At 44.8% G+C, this 22,575-nt stretch overlaps 1 protein-coding gene across 6 annotated transcripts in view; it reads right to left on the bottom strand.

The window, feature by feature from the left end:
- The window catches only part of LOC306806614 (calcium-activated potassium channel subunit beta-2), a 127,548-nt gene that overhangs the window by 20,324 nt on the left and 84,649 nt on the right, over positions 1-22,575 (bottom strand). The gene's annotated exons all lie outside the window — the stretch shown is intronic.

Raw genomic sequence — 22,575 nt, 5'->3', positions numbered from 1 at the left:
CAGAGCCAGCCTCAGGTTTTGGTGTGGAGAGTTTGCAATCCAAGCACGAGGCAATGCCTCTCTTGGCACGTTGCAGTCGTGAGGATCAACGTTTGTGAGGAGCAGCTGAACATAATTGTCCACTCTGCCTGTCAGGATTCTGCAAACATTTTTAGCTTTCCGTGCTGAATTTGAATTTACGTAGCAAGTGACACATTGGACAAGAACTATATTCATCATCTCAGCTCTGCCTGGCTTCAGAGAAGGGCACAATCTGCCTGTAAAATGGGGCTGGCTCTGGGAGGGAGTGCAGCAGTGGCAAGTGCAGGGTCACCTCCCTCCAATTTGCTTCTATCCAGCTGAGCCTAGAGTGTTTTATAGGGAGATCTGCTCTGTCAAAGACCAGGTAGTGCTACACTGATGGAGAATGATCCTGGGGTAAGGAGGAAGGCAGTGAAAACACTGCACTGCCTCAGTTGATGCTCTTCTTTAAACCTTAACATAGTCCCCTGCCACTGCAGAAGGGTAGATCACTTTGGTGCTGCACTGCACCACCAGAGCTGTGCCAGGTAAGAGCATGGATATCTTATCCCCCTGGCTGGATAAGAGCATGTGGGATAAGGGCACTGAGGAGGCTCTGTGGTTCAGGGCTATGCCTTGACAAACACAGAGGAAAAGGAGATGGGGTGAGGGAAGGGAGATGGGGTGGAGGCACACTGCTCCATGCTGTGGTCAGTCTCTTGTTGGTCATCAGGAGGGAATGACCTCCCTAGCTGAGTTTTTATGGGTACTTACTTGACCAGATATTAAAGGATGCTGTTTTGGGCACTAATAAATCTATTTTTAAGAGTAATTTGTTGCACAGTGGGAGCTGAATGCCTCTGGCTATGATGAAGTGAACACCTGTGTCCTTTCTCTGCTGTCATTTGAGGGACCTGGGATTTACACCCCACAGTCTGAAGCAGTAGGGTGTTGGAAGTGCTGTTTTAGAGGTGATGAACAGAGGCACAGAGGCTGCTGTGACTTGGCCAAAGGCTCCCAGGAAATCTGTGGTGGTTGTAGTCAAAAAAACAGCCTAAAGAATGGTGGACAACCCTTTCCCCCAGGGAGGAGGGAGGAGAGCCAAGACACGTACAGATGTCTGTGTCAGAGAGCAAAGGCAGAGCCTTGCTTTGTGGCTGTGCCAAGTCCTGTCCATGGGGACATCCCTTCCAGCTTTGTGCAACTGTGCCTCAGCTTTACACCCCTCCAGAGAAGCTGATCTGAGAAGGACATGGCTTTTAAATGTCCCTGAAGAGGGTTTCACTTCAGCACTGAAGCACTGGAGGTGTGTTTGAGGGTAGGAGCACAGGGACAGGAGGGGTGGTGGGGACACAGGGACACCAGCAGCTTTTAGGGAAACCACGAAGGAGAAGCACATTGCATGAGTGGTGTGGCAGGGGAGGGAGGGGAGGCAGAGAAAGATAAACAGATGGAAAGCAGCACCCAGAGGAAAAGCACAAACAGGCAGGGCAGATATGGCAGGAGTGGCTTTTCTGTCACCTAATTCCTTGTGTGGGTCAATCATCTTTTATCTGCTTTGAGCCAGTCCCTGTGCATGGAGAGCACCAGCCAGAACAAAGCCAAGGCAGAGGAGAGCTGAAACTCCTGCCCAGTGGGAAGTGAATACTCTGGCACTATTTATTTTTGAGTCTGCATTTGGATTAGCTGTAAAGAGCTATGTGGATAAGCAAGCAGGCAATTACAGCTGGGACGTGCTGCTCATGAATGGAAACAGCTCCAATCTGCTCAGGACATATTGAAATTCTAATTCAGTTAGATTCCTTTAGTTACAGCGCTCATCACAGCCACTAAAAGAGATGGGATTAGGAAATAAATACAACTCTTCTGGTGCCTTTGGTCTGTCTTCTGTGCTCCCCTTTCCCTCCTCCCCTCCCCAGTTTTAGCTGTTGTTTGACTTTATTTTCTGCCACATTTTACTGAATAGCACTACCCAGAGACACCTGCAAAGGCACAGGTGTGACACACAGAGCAGGGCAGGGCAGGGACCTGATCTGCAGAAACTCTTCCCTGGCATCACCCCTGGTCCAGACCAGCTCCAGCCTGCCCTGCTCACACAGCCAGCAGGTTGGCTCTGCTTTGGGTACTGGTGCAAAGCTCCTTCACTGTTGCAGGCAACCACTTCTGCACTGTGTTTGTGCAGGCAAGTTCCTAAAAATCTGATTCAAAAAAGTGACCAGGGAAAAGCACTGGGAGTGCTGGATCAGCCCTGCCAATGTGACCTGAAAATTCAAGAAAGTTACTGACAACTGTGTGCTGCTGGTTTAATTTCTCTGTCTGTCAGTGAAAAATGTAGTATTAAATCTGCTGACACATACAAGGAACAGATAGTTGAGACCTAAATGTCAGAGACTGCTGGACTGGAGGAACAGGAGGAGCCTGAGTGTATCTCCAGCTGTCTGGCAGCTGTGTTCCATCAGATGTGGCCTCTTGGACCTGCTGGAGAACCTCTGAATGCAGGGGAATGTCCACAGGCAGGTTGTGAATAGTCCTGACACATCAGCTTAGAAAGCTGGTTATGGCAGACACTGGGTAGAAAGTCCTTGTCTCCCTTGAAACTAAGGAAAGGGCTTGATGGAGAAAGTTGTAATTCCCAATATTACTGATACTGAGTCATGGAGCTGTGAAATAAGCAACTCTGGTAAAAAACAAACACCCAGCTTGGTTCTCATGAGCATCTTTCCTCTTTGTCTTATTAGAAAAGGGTAAAATTGGCATCATAAGCACTTTGCAATGGCTTGTCATCCTTTCAGAACACAAACTTCACCATCTGTAGCCCTCTTAGTTGAATATGATAAATTGCTCAGATTCACAAAACAAAATTTTGTGCCCAAGTGCTGTAGAAAAGCTCCAGACATATTTTTTTTCTGCAGACACTTCACACAGTTTCCACATAATTTAAGACTTTATGTCCTTATTTTTTAAAATGTACTTCTGCAGTGCAGCTGTCTATTGGCTCTTGAGTCTGAGTCATGTGCAACATGGCCAGAACTCTGGGGACCCTTGAACTCACACGTGTCCTCTGGAGGTCCCTGTTTGCTTTGCCTGATTGCTTTTTGCTGATTAGTGGAGAAGAGATGTTGTTTTAACAATGAGCTCAATATTAAGATAGTAATTGAATGGAAGAAGTTTCTCTCCATTGAGTAGTTCTACTGTTCATAGCAAAATAGAACAGCTCTTGGGAATAATGTGGAAATAATATTTCTAATGACCCCTAAACACAGCTAATGCTTACCAGCTGGGGTCCTGTGCTCATATATGACCAGATATTTTCTGTAATAGTCTGTGGAGTGATGGCAAGGATGTCCAAGCCACATATTAGGGACAGAAGCCAACTGGCTGATTGGAAGAACATTGCAAAGCCCTAATTCCCCCTGGGCAGGTACCTGCCCCAGAGAACCATTTCCAGTGCAAGAAGAAGGAGGCCTTTCTAGTGGAGTAATTTGTGGTTAGGACACAAACAAATCCAGCTTGGTGAGCAAGGCAAGGGAGAAAGGCAGAAACTAAGAGGGTCATGTGAAGGCAGAGTGTTAGAAAGACAGGGATCCTAAAAGAGAGTAGTGGTGTGACTGCACAAGGGAGAGCAGGAAGAGCAGCACCTGGCAGCAAGGTAGTGGTGGAAGGCACAAATGTGAGGAGGATGGGAGGAAATCAGGTGAGGAGTCAATTCACTGCTGAGACAAGGCTGATGCACTGGGCTTAGCCCTGCACCAGCCACAATGGTAAAACTCAGGGTAAAGTAAAACTCAGTGTAAAATAAAACTCAGTGTAAATTCTAAAGCACCTGCTCTGCAGATGGGTTCAGTTCTTGATATGCTGGATGATACAGATGCAGACTCAGCCTCTTTGGAAAACAATAGCTCAGGAGTTCATTAATCTCTTTACAGAGGTGTTCTTGTAGTATAATTTTTAGAATTAAACAAATTTTTCTTGAGGGTCAGAAAAAATGATATTGAGAAAGAACAAAAACAAAGTCTCTCTAAGATAGAAGAGTGTGCACATGCCTTCAATGCAGTTTTGAACCAAAAAAGAGAACAAAATCTCTGCTGTTCTCTCCATGCTCTGAGTGGAGCAGTGAACACTGAAAGGGCCACGTCCATGAAACAAAAACCCCGTGTATTTTTGGTCTTATAACTGATCTAGAAATGAAAGGAATGGTAGGAGTAGTCACAGATGCTTCCATTCCTCATATGACAATAATCTATATTAATTACTGCAAGCATCCAGCTTTGAACAATGTCACTGCAGTGCTCCTACTGCTAAAGAGCATTGAGTTTCCAGGAGGTGAATGTCTTCTTCTCACCCTAATCATGATTACTTGGCTTAGTACTTGGGCCAAGCTTCTATTTAACCAAGATAAATTGATATTTCCAAAACAAGCAAGTTAACACTATGCATCACATTATTACTCTCCTCACAGATTTCTTGCCTCGTGTGCTGTTTTACTCAGCTGCTAAAAACAAATAGCAATAAGATTAGAAAGGAACAACTATGCAGGATCCTTCATGTATTAAAGGTTAAATAATAAATAAATAAATAAATAAAATCTGATTTTGAGCATTACTTTGTTTTATTCTGTGATAGCATTTTCCCTTGATCAGTGTAGCATAATAATATTTTGTCCTATAATTTCTCTTGTGTGAAACATGAGCATCCACACCACATTTTTGCAGACACCACCATCCTATCTGACTAATACTTTGTCACTTCCTGCTTGGAATTCTTATTTATCATTGAAGTTTATGTGCCAGCACTGTAGGTTAACATTCAGAAGAGCAGATGGGGAATTAGAGACAAAACTTCTGTCAGTGATAACGGGACTTCCATGCTTCACTTCCCCCAGGGCACAGTGAGTGTTTTCCTTTTCAGTAGAGCTGGGCAAAACTGCCTTAAGGAATTGGTGGCAGCAAAGTGTGAGCTGGCAACACAGTGAAATTGTCAGAATGCAGGGATAGATTTTGGGTGGCTGGGCTGTTTGTGGGAAGTTATTTTGTGATAGCTCTCAGGATGACACCCATATCAGTCCTGGAGTTACAGTGCAAGACACTCAGAGAGTTGAATGTCTGGGAGGGTCAGTGACAGGTCTGGCACTGAGCATCTTCCCCTGCACGGGTGGGTTCACCTGACATGCCTGGCTGTGCTGACCAGGGCAGGCTGCAGCTCCAGGAAAAGTCCTAATTCAGCTCTCCAGACTCTCCAACTCCCACTGTTTCAGCATATCCTGATCCCCATGCTGCTGGGGAGTGCATGTGCACTCAGTGAGGGTGGGTTTCTCCCTACCCACCTCCCACAGCCTCAGACAGGGGCAGAGTCCAGCACATGTCCTTGTGTGTGGGTGTGTGTTCTGTTCTACCTTCCTTCAGGGAAAAAGCTCCCACTGTTTTCCAGCAGCTCTGTGCACCACCCCCTTTCCCAGGCTCAAGGGAAGCTCGTTTGTGTGTTGGGCACCAGCGCTCAGAGTACAAAGGATCTCCCAAATTGGGAAATGGTTCGTGTGCTGCAGGCTCAAAACTGCTCACCACCAAGGAGTCACAGCCAGAGGAACATCCCACCTCTGTCCTGGGGACACTCCCAGGCTGGAGAGCCCCGTGGCACCTCCCTGGAATCACTCACCCCAGGCACTGTTGGCTCTGCCCTGGGCTGTGCTGCTGATGCTGGCCCCAGGACACCCAGCACTGCTGAATGGCAGAACCATCAGGAGCAAGAAATCACTGTCCTGACCCACCAAATGTCACAGGGGAGACAAAAAACAGATTCTGGCTGCTAAAATGTGCACTGAAGACACACAGGAGACCTGCCCAGGGAGCAGGAGCTGGCTCCTATCCTCCAGTGCCACACAGATGGGATTTGTTCAAATAATTGCCACAGGTACAGCCTGAACCATCTCACCTCCCCTGGTTTTTGTGTCCATCATTTGGCCAGCTTCAACCCACCTTCTTCCAAACAACAAAAGGCTTTTACTAATCACTTAATACTGCCATTAATGAAACAAGGAAATAGATGCTGAAAATCAGAGCATATGTATTATGTCTGTATTCTCTGCTCTTTAGGACAGTTTAACAATTAGGTATTAATTTTCACCCAAATTGGTGTTTCTATGGACATTCTTCCTGCCTCCATCTCTTTTGAGAATCTCTGAGCCTCAGTAATCATGTGAATTACATTTGAATCAAAATGCAGAAAAGCTGTGCTGTCACATTGACCTTGAAGACCATTTCCATTTTAAAGGTGCTGTACAGCAGAGCTTGTGGCTGAGGAGGCTGCTAAGGGAAGTATAACCAAAAATGTTTTCATTTGGAGCTATTCTCAGGATATTACCTTGCTCCTGAAAGTGGATGTTTGAAATCTTCAAATAGTTTGGATTATTTAAGCAGACATACCTGTAGGGTAACTTGTGGAGGTGTCAGCTAATGCCCAGCTCATGCCTTGAGCTGTCCCTGATGAAAAATTGTACCTTTTTCCCTAATACAGTGTAGTAAGTAAATAAAAGCTGCTAGTCTTCCTCCTTATGTGTTTGGAGGGCTTTTATCACTTATTGATTTCATAGTAGTAATTCAATTAGAGAAAATATTATCAGGAGCTGCATTTTTATTGTAGGAGGTGAAAATTTTAACTATCACCCATACTCTTCCTTACACTAGAGCTGCTTTTAAACATTTTTTCTTTTTAAGCTGCTGTACAAGCTTAATGAAGTCCATCATTCCAGTGCTCTTTGAAATGTACTCAGAAGTGACTGGGTACTTGATTTTCTTCTTATTTACACCTGTGAGGTCAGCAGTGAATGCAGAATCAAGCAAAGGGCCAGAGCAATGCCACAGAGCCTGTCAGCACCACAGCAAAGGCTTTTCTTCAGTTTGCAGGGGTGCCTTGGGAAATCCTAACAGCTGCACTAATGTTGGATGTAATTGAAGAAAACGCTCCTTAAACAGGCAGGAGGTTCAGTATTTAAACATAATGCCTGTTGAAAGAATACTTGAAAGCTGATTTTTGACCTTCATGAAAGGCAAAAAAGAGTTTTGTTTTTTTTCAGTATCTGTACAGATTTTTAAAAATGATGTGGAACATTTTGTCCAATAGTTTTGTTTTTTTTTTATTTCTTCATAGTGTTTGCATTTATTTTTACGTTTTGCCACAATGGAAATTCAATCAAAGTCAAGGATTTTATCACCTTTCCACTCCACTGCCTGAGTCATATGCTTAAAATGTAACACCAGCAGCCCTGTGAGTAGTAGATTAAAAAAAAATCAACCTTTTGCACTATAGCTCAGAGAAGTGGCTTTTTGTTTTTTCTGTAGCCTGCTGGAGTTATTTGCTATCAGAACACGTTTTCACCCAAAATGTTCAGCTATGGGCACATTTCAGGGGCTGGGGAATGTTGCTACTGAGTGTTCCAGAGTGCTCCCCAGTCAGACCAGTTTGCTGGTGCAAAGTTCTGGGCTTGCAGCTGAGTTCTGCTGCCGAGCACATTTGCTGACTGGGAAGCAGCAATTTGCTTCCTCTCACTCAGTGCAGGGAAAAGTGAAGTTTATTGAATCTGGAAAGTAGAAAGCAGGAGTGGAACAAAAATGACTCTCACTCTGCACCTTTCAGCTTTAATATGCCCCCAGGAACTTTGATTTTTTTTGTTTGTCACCGCTTGTAAAGCTCTCACTGGCCTCCCCACAGCTGGAGCAGCAGTGCTTTTGGCAGCCAGGTCCTCCTGAGGCTCTGGGCTTGCTCTGGTGGGACAGAGGATGCTCATTCATTGCAGCACTGGCAGGGGGAGAGGAAGGGCAACACCCAGTTCTGCCCTGCAGATTTTGATGCACAGAATAAATTCCTGCAGGGTATGGGTCACTGAGTAAAGATAGCATGTGTGGGCTCCTATTGCATGTACCCTGCTGTAAATACAAACCTGGCTGGCTCCAGCAGTGCCCTGACCCCCCTTCCTGCTCCTCTTTGAAAGGGCATCCCCCAAATGTTAGCTTGGCAGTACTTGGAAGAGTATCAGCAGTCACAATAACTGATACTATTTCCTAAGTGTCTATATTTTCACTTCTATGGAAAACATCTAGCTGATCTAGGAACACTTAATTTGGGAGATGCAACTCAATCCCAGCAAAAAGCAGCACTTGGAAGACCACCCGTGGATTTCAGCAGATCAGATCCCCTGCAGTTAAACTAAATGTCTTCACACTGTACACAGCTGCTGATTCCAGGTTTGCTAATTTGTAAAACAATGTGAAGAAGATGCTGCAGTTCTGAGCAGGGCAGCTGAATTATAGGTACTTAAGCAACACTGTAGGGATATGAATTCTGTTTATTGCACAAACCTGCCTCTATAATTAATAGAAATTGTACCATTCCCTTGCTCTGTTTTCATTAATTCAGACTGATAGCTTCAGAAGACCAGAACAGATTAGGAAACACTTTTTGGAAGAACAAGAGAGAACTAGAAGACTTTCTCAGCTTTTCAGCATCACTCCAGACCTCTTTCAATGTATAAGGAGCAAAATTACTAGCAATGCTCTGGGTGTGACAAACCATCTGTCACCATAATTACAGCCTTGTTTTACTTTTCCCTGCTCTTGGGAGGAAAGATCCAAACTTCCCTACCTGTCTAAATTAAACATTATGAAATGGACTTTAAATCCTCAAGAATCAGCCACACTCAATCCAGACCCTTCTTAAACCCCAACTGCTCTCTAAGAGCAGCACCAGTACATCCCAATAAAATCAGGCTGCAGGGTTTACCTATCAAGCTGCAAATGAACTGAACAGCCCTGGCTCTTTTAGTGGGAGTTTTATAGGCCTCTTTCCCCTCTCTTAGGAGGTGTAAACATATCAAGGTTTAACATTATGCTTTATTTATCCCAGTGGTGTAGTGTGTTATCATTCCCACGGAGGCACTGGTGATGCTTTATCACTGCAAGAACCAGAGCAGCTGCAGGAGCTGGCTCAGCCATGGCCAGCAGCACTGAAACAGAGCACAGCCCTCATTTGGGTGCTGCTTCATTATTTTGGGTGCTCTGGGGACTGGAGGCAAAGTGTGTCCAGAAATGAGCATGAAAATCAGGCAGATACACAAGGGGCAGTGGTGGAAAGATTTCAGGGTGAGACACACAGAACAGGTATGTCTGAGGCTACTTACTTTCCTCATGATTCACTGAAAGTAAAATTAATCCCAATAGCTCTCTAACATGAATTACCTAGTGACCACTGAACTGCTCTGGCTAAGGAGGGACCTTTATTGATGTGACTCCATGGCCAAATGTAATGCAATTAAATGATTGGATCTGGTTATGTATATTGACATGGTGTCAGTGACAATTTCCATTCTCTCTATTATTTCTATAAATAAAGTCATCTGCCATAATTAGAAAATATGAACGTGCTAAGACCTCCATTAATTCTTCTCCATATTAATCTAAGAGCTGGGCAGATGTTTATTAATACCTTGTTACACTGTGTTCATCAGCTGTTACCAAGAATAGAAAGATTGAGACCTGATCTCATGCTGAAGGTTAAACAAGAGCAGATCTTGCCAGATTTTGGCTTCTGATTGATATTTTGACAATGTCTTGTTTTCTATCTTCTTTTTTAAAAAAAACTTTGACCCTCTCTCTGGTTTTCTTTCCCTAAGTGTTCTTTTGGACCATGTAGGAAAGTCAGTGGTGTTTCTCATCCTCCAGGACTGTCTGGTGTGATTTCAGTAGAGCTGATTTCCATCAGCCTGGGGCCTGCCCTCTGCTCCTTCCACCTGGAGCTGGTGAAATCCAGCTGAAGTGCTGAGCACCTGCTGATGGGTGCTCAGGGATGGGTGAGAGGATCAGCAGGTTCTGATGGACCTGCACCCAGCTCTGAGGAGGGCTCTGAGCAGCCTCTCCAGGACCTCCCAGACCCATCCTGAGATGGCCTTTCTCTGCTGCTGTGCCCTGCACAGTCCAGTTGGAGCTCCTGGAATTCATAAGGCCTTGAAGAATTTAAATAATTTCAAGATTTCAGGATTGGCATGACCCAAACCCTACTGTACAGTCATCAGCAGAATCTTGAACTGATTAACTGGCTGATATGAACTTCTAAAATTGGTGGCCCGGCCCATCCCATCCCATCCCATCCCATCCCATCCCATCCCATCCCATCCCATCCCATCCCATCCCATCCCATCCCATCCCATCCCATCCCATCCCATCCCATCCCATTCCTTGGCAGCTTCAGAGACAACCAAAGCAGATGAAAATGGCTCAGCAAAACACAGAGGTTCCATGTCAAAACTCTTCTTGAACTCAAAAAAGAACATGGTACAAAAATAGATCTTGGTTTGTACAAAGTAGTTTTAAGTTCATATATTTTTAAAATAATTGAAAAAAAAAATCCAGTGTTTCTTCCAGGTCTTCCTAGCCCTTGTCTATCTTCTTTGCTCTGGATTCTACTTGTCTCTTCTCTTGTCTACTACCTTGAAATTTTTGCACTTTTTTCCCTTTCTTGGAATTACATTTGAAGAAATGCACATAAAGAGCTACTCTTTGGGTCAGCATTTCAATTAATTTTAAGTCTTACATTTCTATCTCCTAAGTCTGCACTTATTTATTATTTGCATTGAATCTTAGCCTGAGTGTTTGCATTGATTCTGAGAACTCTGTGGGGTGCTTATCTGTACAAATAGATCAGTAGCTTTTGGGCTGCACTTTCTGAAGCAATAAACTGAGACTTGCTTTGAACTTGAAAGCTTCTGTACTGCTTTTACTAATACAGTAAGATATTACAGATGTATGATTCACAAAATTACTTCAATACCATACAAAAGAAAGTTGATTTTTACCTGTTCTTCCTGGTCATTTTTATTTAAACAGTTTCCAATCTTACACTTTTTTTTTTTTTTTCCCCATTACAGTCACCCTGAGTTCACCAGGGGAAGGAACACCACTGATGTGATGGTGACATTCTTTCCAGAGTTGACAGGTTTGGGTTAATTGCTGGTCCCAGCAGCTCAAGTGTGTGGATCATCCAAAGGAACAATCCATTGAGAGCTTCTAACAGGAATCAATCTCCTACCTCAAAAGACAAATGCTCCCTTCTCTCAAAATGCAGTAAAACAAACCCCACTCTAATCTGATCTGAATTAAAATCAGGAACAAACTAAGACTTTAATTTCTATTTTTGTTTGTTCAGGTAACTTTTTGCACAGTCTCCCTCCAAGCCAATTTTGGGCTAAGCAAAAACCACAATTCCACAAAGTCTCTGTGGGAAGGCACCAGGAATGCAGAAAGATTATAGTGCAGCAAGATAAGGGGGATTAAGATTACTTCTGCCTTTTTTAAGACATAAGAGGTGAAGAAGTTAATGGAACACTCAACTTAGAGACATTGCTGAGACCTGCAAAAAGTGCTAAACCAAGATAGCTGGGTGAAATATCAGTGAGTGGCCAGAGTTTTCCATGTACATTGCAGCCTGCTGAATTCCCCGTGGGTTATGGCATGGAAAGATGCCTGGCAGAAAAGAACCTGGGAGTACAGGCCAAACAGGAGTCAGAGGTGGCCAAGAAAGCCAATTCATCTCACCCTGCACAGTGTGGCCAGCAGGACCAGGGCAGAGTTGTGCCCCCAGACTCAGCACTGGTGAGGCCACACGTTGAGTGCTGTGTCCAGTTTTGGGTCCTTCACTACAAGAAAAACACTGAGGGGCTGGAGCACATCCAAAGAAGGGCTTGGAGAGGATCTGGAACCCTGTGAGGAGCAGCTGGGGGAGCTGGGGTTGTTCAGCCTGAAGAAAAGGAGGCTGCAGGATGTGTGTGCACAGTTTATTGCTGTCCATAACCTGCTCAAAGGAGGTTTTAGCAAGGTGAGGGTTGGTCTCTTCTCCCAAGTAACAAGCAAGAGAATAAGAGGAAATGGCCACAAGTTGTGCCAGGGGAGGTTTAGAAGGGCTGTTAGTAAAAGTTCCTTCCCCAAAAAGGGTGGTCAGGCCATGGAACAAGCTGCCCATGGAAGGGGTTGAGTCATCACCCCTGGAAGGGATCCAGAGAGATGCAGAGGAACCATGTGGGGACAGGGTTTGGTGGTGGACTCAGCAGTGCTGGGTTAGTGGCTGAACTTGATGATCTTAAAGGTATTTTCCAATCTAAAGGATGTTATAATTCCACACTGAGAATTTGGTTGTATTGTTGTGGAAATTAGATGTTACTTTAGTCGTCATGGCAAATCTGAGTGGATTACTCTGTGGAGACAATAACAGCCACTGACAATCCAAATCCAGTGGACACCTGATCTGGCAGGTGTTGAAGCTGATGAAGTATTTCTATTGTACTTAATGGGCACTGGCCTCAGTCTCAGAAGAGAGCATTCAGATTGAACTTCTCTGCCTCTCTAGCGATTTTATTAAATTTGCAGAGTCGGTATTAGATTTGCTCAGTGGTATGAGAACATTACAATTCTGTTAAATTACTTTTTCAGTTAATAATATATTCTTTTCTACAAAGGTTTTACTTTCTTAAGTCCTTTTCCCCTCTTTGCCTTCATCTGGTTAGGGAATTCATTCTCCCTTTCTGCCTTGAGCTACGACATGCTGTTACTGGCAGGGTTAAACAGCTCTTGTCCAATTCTCAAAGGAGTGCTCTGTATGCTAAACTGTGTTTTTGTTCCTTGGGCAGGCTGTCCCTTTCTAACTGGTAGAACCAAAGCAAGAAGAGCCTCATGAGCTATGAGGAAACCTAAATCAAAAGAGGCTCTTGACCCCAAGTTCTTCCAGGTCAAGGCTCAGCACAAACTTCTGGGAAAGCCCTCCTCATTCCTGAGCCTTTTCTGTCCAACAAAGAAACACTTTGTGAGCCCATTCCCAGTGAAACAGATCTCTGGGATCCAAGCTGTATTATATTATGTGTAGTATTTACACCTGTAATACCAGCAGCATGCTAAGGGCTTTGAAGAGATCTCAGAAGACAAAGTCCCGGCCTAAAGAGCTTAATGTTCATATTTAATTCACAGTATAAAAATATACATACTCTGAGTCGGTAAAATACCAGATTAAAAAGGCTTTTCTCCTTAAATTAGCTGACAGAAATCTAACCCCCTGAAGAGAGCAAATGAGGCAGCTGTGGAGGGAAGGGAGCCAGCATCACTGAGCACAAAGTGTCTCTCAGCTGCCTCATCTGGAGATGCACTTTCAGCCTCAGCTTGGGGTCCTCACAGACACTTTTGGTCCCTGTGAGCCCAGCTGGGATCAGAGGATCAGGTCCCTTGTGTGGTGTTTTTGCCAGAGCTCCATCTGGAGTGGGTGAACCAGGGTGGTGTGAGGCAATCAGAGCCTTTGGATCTCCCTGTTCAAACAGCAGCTCTCCTGTGGAACAAACCTGATCACTCATCCTTTCACTTGGGAGTCAAGGGTGTGCAATACAGCTCCTCAGTTCTCACTGCTGTGCACAAATCACACCAATCCCAGTATTTGGACACAGTATTTATTTGCTATTTCTATGCACAACACACCATGCTGTCAACATTGAAATGTATTAAATTATTTAAGACCAGAGGAAACCCAAATAATAGTATATGAAGAAATCTTTTGGAAAAGGTTGTGCTCCTGCATTAGATGTCCTTGAAGTTTGGTGGGACTTTGGTCACAATGGACAACACTGCCAGTGAAATGGAGCACAGTGCTCAGGAAGGGACTGGTGACTAAAATGTTTGTGAGGAGAGGGAGTCAGACCCACCATTACACATTGATAGTTGTGGAGCAAAGTGACAAGAGTTCAGAGGCCAAAAGTTCCAGTCTGTTGAAGAATTTTAATGTGTTTCCACATGAGTGATATTTGGTTAGATATCATAAGCACAGGGCTGGGAAATTAGGATTAGCAAATGACTAAATTAAACTGAAAATTGGGTGAAGAGATTTGGAAGTAAATGTGAACACTTCAGTTGTAATGGACTTTGCCCTCTAAGGAATTTTTTTTTTAACAGTAGCCTGTTAATTCTTATTTGATTTAAATTTTTTCCATTACAGACACTAGAGATTTTGCACAGAAATCTGAGAAGAAATGTAAAAGAGCAACAACAGAAGAGATGTAGGTTGAAAGTGAAGCAATGGCCTCTCTTTAGTGAAATGCTCATCACAGATTCCTGGGAAAATTTCTGGGATTCATTCCTGGCCACAATGCAATGACAAAAATACTTAACATAAACCTCACCAACTCACTCCTGGTTCTTAAGAAAATATCTGTTACAAAGCCAAAAACCCCGTCAGTCTTTGCAGGACTAATTATTTCTGAAACCCAAGTGAGGCACAAAGGAAACTGCACAGGCACAGGACATAAATAACTCTGCATTATCTGCAGGCAGGGGAAATCACTCAGAGGTGGCAGGGGAAGGAGCTGGTCCATGCTGGACCCCAGGGCACACCAACATTCCTGACCACCCTACCAGATGCACAGAGCTGAATCCACATCTGATCAACAGCACTTTGAGCAATGCAGGAGTTGGGATGTTCCACAAACCAGCCTCGTGCTGGCACCAGAACCAGCCAGACAACTCAAATACCCAAACTGGGAAAAGCAAAGAGCTTCAGTGAAAGAGAAGAGTGGGTGGTGCATAGCCCCAGTGACTGTCTCAGTATATTGTCTTCCCACAAGGATCTGGAAGATCTGACACTTCTTGTACTGATTCCCAAGGAATATTGCAAGAGTATTAGAGATAGGGGGAGAGAGATGCAGAGCAATCTGAGAACTTACCATGAACCCAAGTCAAAATTACATCCAAGGCTTCCCTCTTCAATCTGTGAGGTTTGATGATGCTGATTTTATCAGCAAGGTCATTTTAACACCCAAGCTTAATCCAGAATCTATTCTGATATTTGTTTAGGAGACTTGACTAATCTCTTTAAGAGTATTAACAAGAGTATTAACAAGTCCTAAAGAACAATCTTCTCTCAGCCCTTACTGTAGCAGAAGGACTTGAGGTCAAAGTTAGGTGAAGGGTTTTTTAAGGCAATCTGGAAGCAAATGGAATTATCTTTAGTGCAAGTCACGATTTGGAGAATAGAGGCACGAAGTTTGCAAATGAGTTTAGGCTGGATTTGGGTTCAATTTTGTGGCTCCCCTGGAGGCATGATTCAGGTACTGATAGGAGAGCAGAAGACTTTGCTCTGAGTTTTTCTCCCTAGCCATGTACAGCTGCAATCAGTGGCCAAATAACACGTGAAGATTTAGTGCCTTTTTCCAGTGTCACCACATGCTGCTCGTTGGCTCCTCGTGACACAGGGCTGGCCCTGCAGCTCTGTGTTGGGAGGTAACATCTAGTTAAGGGAGTGGATGGGAAAATTCAGTGAAACAAAGTCACTGTTGCTCAAATGCCAAGCTGTTAGATCTTCAGTAAGTCTGTAGAAAAAATAATTTTATTTTTCTTGTGTGTTTGAAGGGTTAGATACAATTGGTAATATAGAGCATGTGACTACTGATGAAAGTGTTAATATAGATTTGCTAGAACTTTTTATTATGAGCCACTACTAATAATCTTTATTTTCAGATGTGAGTGGAGGCACAGGATAAAGGCATTCCTTTGGAAGTTGGTGCATTTACTCTCCAGCCATGACTCACCCCTTACTCAGAGAAGCAAAGCCCAAGTGACCCAGCTGTGGTGAGCACAGAGCCACCACTGAGGAAGTTTCCTTAGCAACAGGAAAACATCCAAAACCTCTCTACCTCCTGCTTGCTGTTCCTTGAAGTTGTTCTAAGTAAATGGATGCTAAACCTCATGCCTGAATTTCAGAGGTAGAATCAATGTATCACAAAGCAAATCCTTTTGATTGCAAGCAAGTTCACTTTAGCTACTGCCCTCCCGAATTCAGGCTTAACAAGAAAAATAACATGAATTTTTTTTATCTGCTCTCTCCAAACATTTCCTGGGCTCATAAACGAATAGCAGAAACAGCCCCTGCATCCTCAGCTGACACTGATTATCATTAGGGATCTGTTGGAGTTAATGAAACCATGGCAATTCAGAGCAATCAGCCCAGCATGAGCTGGGTGCTTGTGGGTCCCAGGTGCCCATAATCAAGGCTAATGAAGAGCAGAGGAATAGTTCACCCAGGAGACAGGGAGCCTTGGGGCTTTGGTCTGTGGTGTTTCTTTGTGAGATATTTTAAAGAAATTTTGTGGGTTTTGGGTTTGTTTTTTTTTTTTTTTAAGAGGTGTTGGACTAAAGAATGGGGAGCTGCAAGCAAGTGAAAAACTGTGCTTGGTGTTCCAAGGTACTGTCTGATGTATTTTCTGTTTATATGTATATTATTTCTAAAGATATCTTTACTCACAGTATTGCACCCCTCTGGGGTGAGATGTGTACATTATATTGCATCAAAATGCCACATTTTGTGCTCACTGTAATCTATGCTCAGGTTCAGTGAGGCTCAACATATGTGCTTCCCTCCCTGCTGTAGGCATGCAGTCGTGGAAAAAGAGTGCAGAAATGAGTGTATTGATTCATGCCCATCACTGTCTGACAGGAGCAGATGGGGGTCTGGGAGCTCCAATTTAGCTGATGGACTCTACTAAACCTGACTTGCTTCTGCTGGTTTTATATGTGAGGCATCTTTGAGGCAGCTAAGTCACTTTTGAAGTATTGCAGAAGGTGAAGCAGAGCCAGCTTTGTGGGTGATGACAACAGAATGGGATTATTTAGGCAAAAATGAGTCAATATTTGGAAAATTCCACTGTTAATAATCAGACCTTGCCTGAGGGAAGCTGATTGATGCTGCCTGTACCAGATGGTTTGCAGCATGACACTGAGCCTGAGTGCTCCTGTGGACACCCCTGATGGGGAGCAGCTTGGGGGAAACACCAGGGTGCAGCCAGGAGATAGATGTGGGCACCAGGTCACCTCCCTGGGAAAAGCACAGTCAGGGGTTTTAGTTATAGGTGGAAGGGAAAAAGTCCTTTGGGAAAGATATAAATTTACACAGATTTGAGCTGTGGCAGGGTATTTGAGCTGTTGTCTATGGTGGCCCTGTCCCCAGCTGGTGCCAAGCACGAGGGTGCCTGTCCTGCTTTTCCAGGGCTCTGAGCCCCTGCTGCCATCAGAAACATGAGGCCTTGGCTGTGTAGTGCTGACACTTGTCCTATAAAATTGGCAGCAATAATGAATGATAGCTCATATTTCTGTAATATCTCCTTCCTCAGGACACCTAACAACATGCCATTGATAATGCTTTTTAGGGGCTGGATTTTGGCCAGGTCCTTGAAAAAGCAATAGCCTGGCCATGGTCCCACAAAAGGGAGCTCCAGTCTGTAATGCTTCTGACCAGGGACAAGGGACTTGCTGTCCCTTTTCCCAGCTACCTCTCCTAAACAAACAGCCTGGCTAGAGGGTATTTAATGGCTCTGCTGCCTGACCTGAGTACCTGGCTGCTCTGTTCCTGGCCTGATGCTCAAGCTCTGAGCTCTGTCTCTAGCTGAACAAGTGCATGTGCTCTAATGGGTGATTTTGGGTGGGAGCAGCTGTCTGTGGTGTCAGACAGCAGATCTAGTGACAAACTACTGAGCTGTTCTGGGTTAGGCTATAGCAATAACTCACTAAATGTAATTCTGAGGGAGCCAGTTTTGGGAGTGTTGCAGTGATCACAAACAACTGAGGCATAAACGAGTCTTCTTTCCATCCTTGGTCCATAGCACAGCTCAGGATTTCTCTGGTTGTTTGTGGACAGAATTTATTGATGATTATTGTATTCCTTGGCATGAACTGAAACTTCAGCCTCCAAGTTCATGGCCATTAACCATGGTGAAAACAAATGAGCCATTTGTCTCACATGATGGGTTTGCCTGTGGAAGCTGCGGATGCTTTGACTGACTTATGAGAGTGGCTGGGGGCTTGTGTCAGGTGCAAACAAAAAACCCAAAAATGGTCAGCCTGGAATGGGTGTTTGTGTGTGACAGGATGGTCCCTCCTGCAGATACTGGGCTGGGAGCAGTGCTGTGGCTTCCTGATGAAGTGCACTGCTTCTTCCTTGTGTGGTTGTAAAGATAAAAAGCAGATGGATTAAACTCATCTGATGTTTTACAGTGAATCCTGGTAGAGCTTTTCTGCTCAAACTTTGTCTTGCTTTCCCTGACCACTCTGACATCAGTAATTTCCTGGTCTTTTTGATTCACCAGCATGAAAGGAAACACTAGTTTGCAGCCCAGCAGCAAGGATGGGAGCTCTCAAGCACCTTATGTGTATACAGAGGAGGCTGACTGCTCTAAAGACCACTCCAGCTCCTCGAGGGTGGCCTGAGTGCAGCTTGAACAAGCTGTGTGCTTATGCAATTAAAACCAAGCTGTGCTGCTCCTTCAGCACTTGCAGCACTCCACAGGGGTGCACAGAGCTCAGACTCTGCTGTGTAGGCACCTCTTGAAACCCCAAATGAGGGAAATTGGCCCCTGTGCTGCAGGTTTCTGTCTCAGAACTGCAGGTTCTGAGCAGTCACTGCACTTTTCAGCAGCACCTGAACCCTTTTTTTGCTCCTGGTGATGCTTATTTTTATGAATCAAGAGTCTGCAATCAATTGAAAAAATACCAACAGTACTGTTTGAGCCTGTGAGATCAGGAGTGGTTGTGTGCTTTCAAGAAAGTGCTGAAGAAAAAAATGCTTTGAGAACAGTATTAATTCTATGATTGCTGTAGAGGACAGACACACCAAGGCACTGCTTTTTCACTGACTAAAACAGAAAAATGAGGAATCAAAACTTCTATGTCCTGTTCCATATTTTTTATTAATTTATTTTTGGAGGCAAACAACTGCCTTCCTTCCCTTCTTCTGCCACCTGCAGGAAAGGCAGAGCTGCAACTGGGAACAGACCTGTCTTGTGGCTTTGAGACTTTGTGATAATGGAAAGCCTTGGTGAATTCTCTTATGGAGATATAAAATGATTAATCTACAGACATCTGAGAACACTTATGATTTAGCTTTTGGTCTTGTATCTGTTATTTCACTTACGGGGCTGTTAATAATCTCATAATGCACATCAGGCCATATCTTAATGATTAAAAAATGATTAAAAAGGGTCTGTTTTATCTGTAACTGGTGAGAAATGCAATTATTTTAAGTAGTTCAATGCCTGTGCCAGTCAGATGTGGTGTTAGATGGTTTCAATAATATGGCTGGAGGGTTTTTTGAGATGCTGGACACATATCATCCCTCAGATAAGAATGTTGTGACAGCTCTGGAGCTGGTGTGGGGGCAATGCAGGAGGGCAGGAGGCTGTGGGATGGAGAGCAGAGGGATGGGAAAAGAGTGAGAGTAAGGCAATTTGTGGTGTCAGGTGTAGTGCCTTAACTTGGGGAGGTAGAATAAAGCCTGGGTGGGACAGAGCTGGGGACACAGAAGGATGGATGTGCTGAGTGGGAAGTGAGAGAGCTGGAGATGAGGTGAGGAAGGGAAAGCTCCTTTCCTTTTACACTTGTGCTGACAGAAAATCCCAGGAACACCCTTTGCCTCCTGATGCTGACCTGCTGGTCCCTGGAGGGGAGCCTGCAGTGCTGGATCACCTTGCAGTGCTTCCCAACAGGCTCCCCTGCCTCTGGAATGTCCACTGCTCCTCAAAACCTCACAGCTTCACTCAGAGATTATTAACTGTGTCTTTAGCAGGGATCAGATTTAGTTTTAAGGAGAATAAACCCAGCTGTAAGTATGTGGGTGGGACATGGATGGGCTTAAAACATTTCTGAGGTTTGTCACTTGTGCTTCCTGCATATGGGATGTATTTCATCTCCCCACCAGCCTTTACACATCAACAACAGAGTTAACAATTAAAGCAGAACAAAAAATGGACAGTTTTTCCAGTTTGTTGTATTTCTAGTGTGGAGGGCTACTCTTCAGCTCAAACCCAGAAGCTAATTGCTGAGAAACAGGGGGGGTCATTGACAGCTCCAATTAAAGGCAATTTGAAATCTCCATTGATTTTAGGAAGAAAACCTGCTGCTGGACACATACCAGTCACCAAGACCAGCTCACCAACTGAGGGGTACAACTGACCTGTTTTAGAAATGGGCAAGGCTTTGCTGAGCAAGCTGTAATTAAACTGACTGGTATTATATAGAAATTTGGCCTCTTATCCCTCCTGCACACCCAGCAGTGCAGCTGGGAGATGATGGCTGGGCAGGTGTGTGCCTGTGTTGTGCTAAGTGGAGCCAGCTCCACCTGGATGCAGCCCAGCAAGGAATATCAATGTGTCTGAAGCACAGGGGTTACCAGCATCTGTAGGGCTGCATCAGAAGTGCAGATCTTCTGTTCTGCACTGAGCAAGTTTTACATAAATGTCATTTAAGTAATTTTCTGCCTAATTTCTGGTGAAACACTTTATGAAGTTATACTGCCTCATACTTTTTGTTAGCATCCAGATATTCCACCTGGCAGTGCCTGGACACACAGAAGTGAGTCCCTGGCCACACAAGAGCAGAGGCAGCTTTGCCACTTGAGTTCAACCAGCACTAAAGCTGTTCCTGTAAAAGTGCATTTCCACAGTTACACTGCAATACCTCTGCTCTAGACCTCTAGTTAAATGCATGTTAAAGTCTAGGATCAATCTGCCTGGCAGTAAGTTAATGGTCCATGGTGTAGCTACTGCTGTGATGCCTCTTTTCCATTAAGAGAGAGGCAGTGTTGCTCTAAGTGGCTTATCTGTCCAGAATAATGGTGCTTGTGGCTTGCACCTGCCTAGGGGAGGATGCTTGTTGCATTTAAACTAGATGGTATGAGCCAAAAGGATTGCTCAGCCCAAGAGGCACTGCAGAGCTCCAAAGGGGCACTCCTGTGGGAGTGGGACCTTCTGGCATCTCTCCCCAAAGATTACTTCAGGAAGTTCATGCAGACCCCTTTGCTGGTTGGGTTTTGCTGCCCCTGCCTGCCCTTCACCTGCAGGGTGTGCAAGCATCAGTATTTGAAGAATACATGAAGAAGCATGCACAAACCCAGGAGACTGCTCTGCTGTCCCTGCCCTCTGTTGGCACAACACCCTGCACCTGGCTCAGGGCACACTGACCAAATGATCCTGGAGTACAAAGGGGAGAGGTGTTGGTCCATTCTGGATGCAGCAATGCTCCAGTCTGGGTTGTCTCTGGCATTTTGGATATAGCCTGAAAGGCACTGCACCTTGGTTCAGTGCTTGGTGTGGGGATATCCCAGCACTCTGTACCTGGCATGCACAGCAGCACAGAGAAGGGTGACTTCTATAGTTCCTTTGAAAGCAAAAGTAGAAAGGGAGATAAAAAATTACCAGCTTTGAAGGTGGGAAGGGTGCTGAGGCCTTCTGCTTTTGTTTCCCTTGTCTGTCTTGGGCCCCATGTTGTAATTCCTATCCTCCCCTCTCAAGACCTCTGGCTGCAGGAGTCCTCCAGAGCCCATTGATGCAACCTGGTCACTCAGAGAAGGTTTTCAGGACTAATCCTGCACCTCCCTGCTGTGCCAGCACACAGCTTTGCCTTCCAGGGCATGGGAGGTGCTGGGCTGATCCTGAGTCCTGCCCCTAAACCTGCCTGACTGCAGCCTTGGGGCTCCTGGGTGATGGCTGAGGTTGGGTGATGCTGGGACATCATGCTGGGGACACAGGGACAATACCATCTATCTACCCACATTTTTTGGGTGGTGAGGACCCAGTGACTGAGGCTGGTGCAGGCCATTCCTGTGAGGCAAAACCCACCTGCCCTTCCAAGGGGCTGCTGCAGAATAAGATGATTTCTAGTGGGGCAATAAGGCCTGCTAGGCAAAGGCAGGATTTCCTCCAGTGGGACTGAGTAGATTATGACAGAGAGCTAATCTGTATGGCTGTTTCATCAGTTTCCCCAGTGCCTGGGCTCTGTGCTCAGCAACAGACACTCTATGTGCTGAGAATCACTGATTGCCCAGAAACACCATATAAGAATGTGTGGAGGTCTGGAGCAAGCTCTGCCAGTCTCTATATTTTAGTGTTATCTAACAAAATCTCTGCTCATTCCCACATCAGGTTAGTAGGAGGGACTGTCTTGTCAAGCACCCCTGCTTGGTGGAAACCCCTTTCACCTGGCAGTTTACACTCTTCCTGAATGTAAATTCCTACCTCTTTCCTTGACCTTACCACAAACAGGCAAATGTTTGTGGTGACAAACCCAACCCCAAAGCCACTGTGGACACCACTGTCAATCTCCTACTCACTTACTGCAGTCAAAATTCACAAGCAAAGGCAGAATGCAGGTACTGCTCCAGTCCAGGGATCACACCACCAGGGGCTTTGCTGCTGCTGGTCCCTGTGCTCAGACCAATTGCCCTGTGCAGCAAAAACCACAAGCAAGCAATGTCCAAGGCTTTCCAGATTGTTATTACACAGTTCCCCATCTGGACACTTCTATTCAGCTTCAAGTTTTTATCCAAATTATTTAAATGCTCACTGCCATAGATTTTCTGTTCATAAATCCCTTACCTGCCTGTTTTCTATTCTTGGATTAAAATCACTGTGTATAATACCATTCCTGTTCCAGCAGCTTCTGCTGCTTGTACACATTTGGAAGCACAACCTCTGAATGTATTCTGAGCAATATGGATATTCCCAATCAGCCAGGGCTG

This window comes from Erithacus rubecula, assembly GCF_903797595.1.
Source record: "Erithacus rubecula genome assembly, chromosome: 11".
Classification (NCBI taxonomy): domain Eukaryota; kingdom Metazoa; phylum Chordata; class Aves; order Passeriformes; family Muscicapidae; genus Erithacus; species Erithacus rubecula.
The sequence above is the reverse complement of the archived record's forward strand: the minus strand, read 5'-3'. Positions and strand labels throughout refer to the sequence as shown.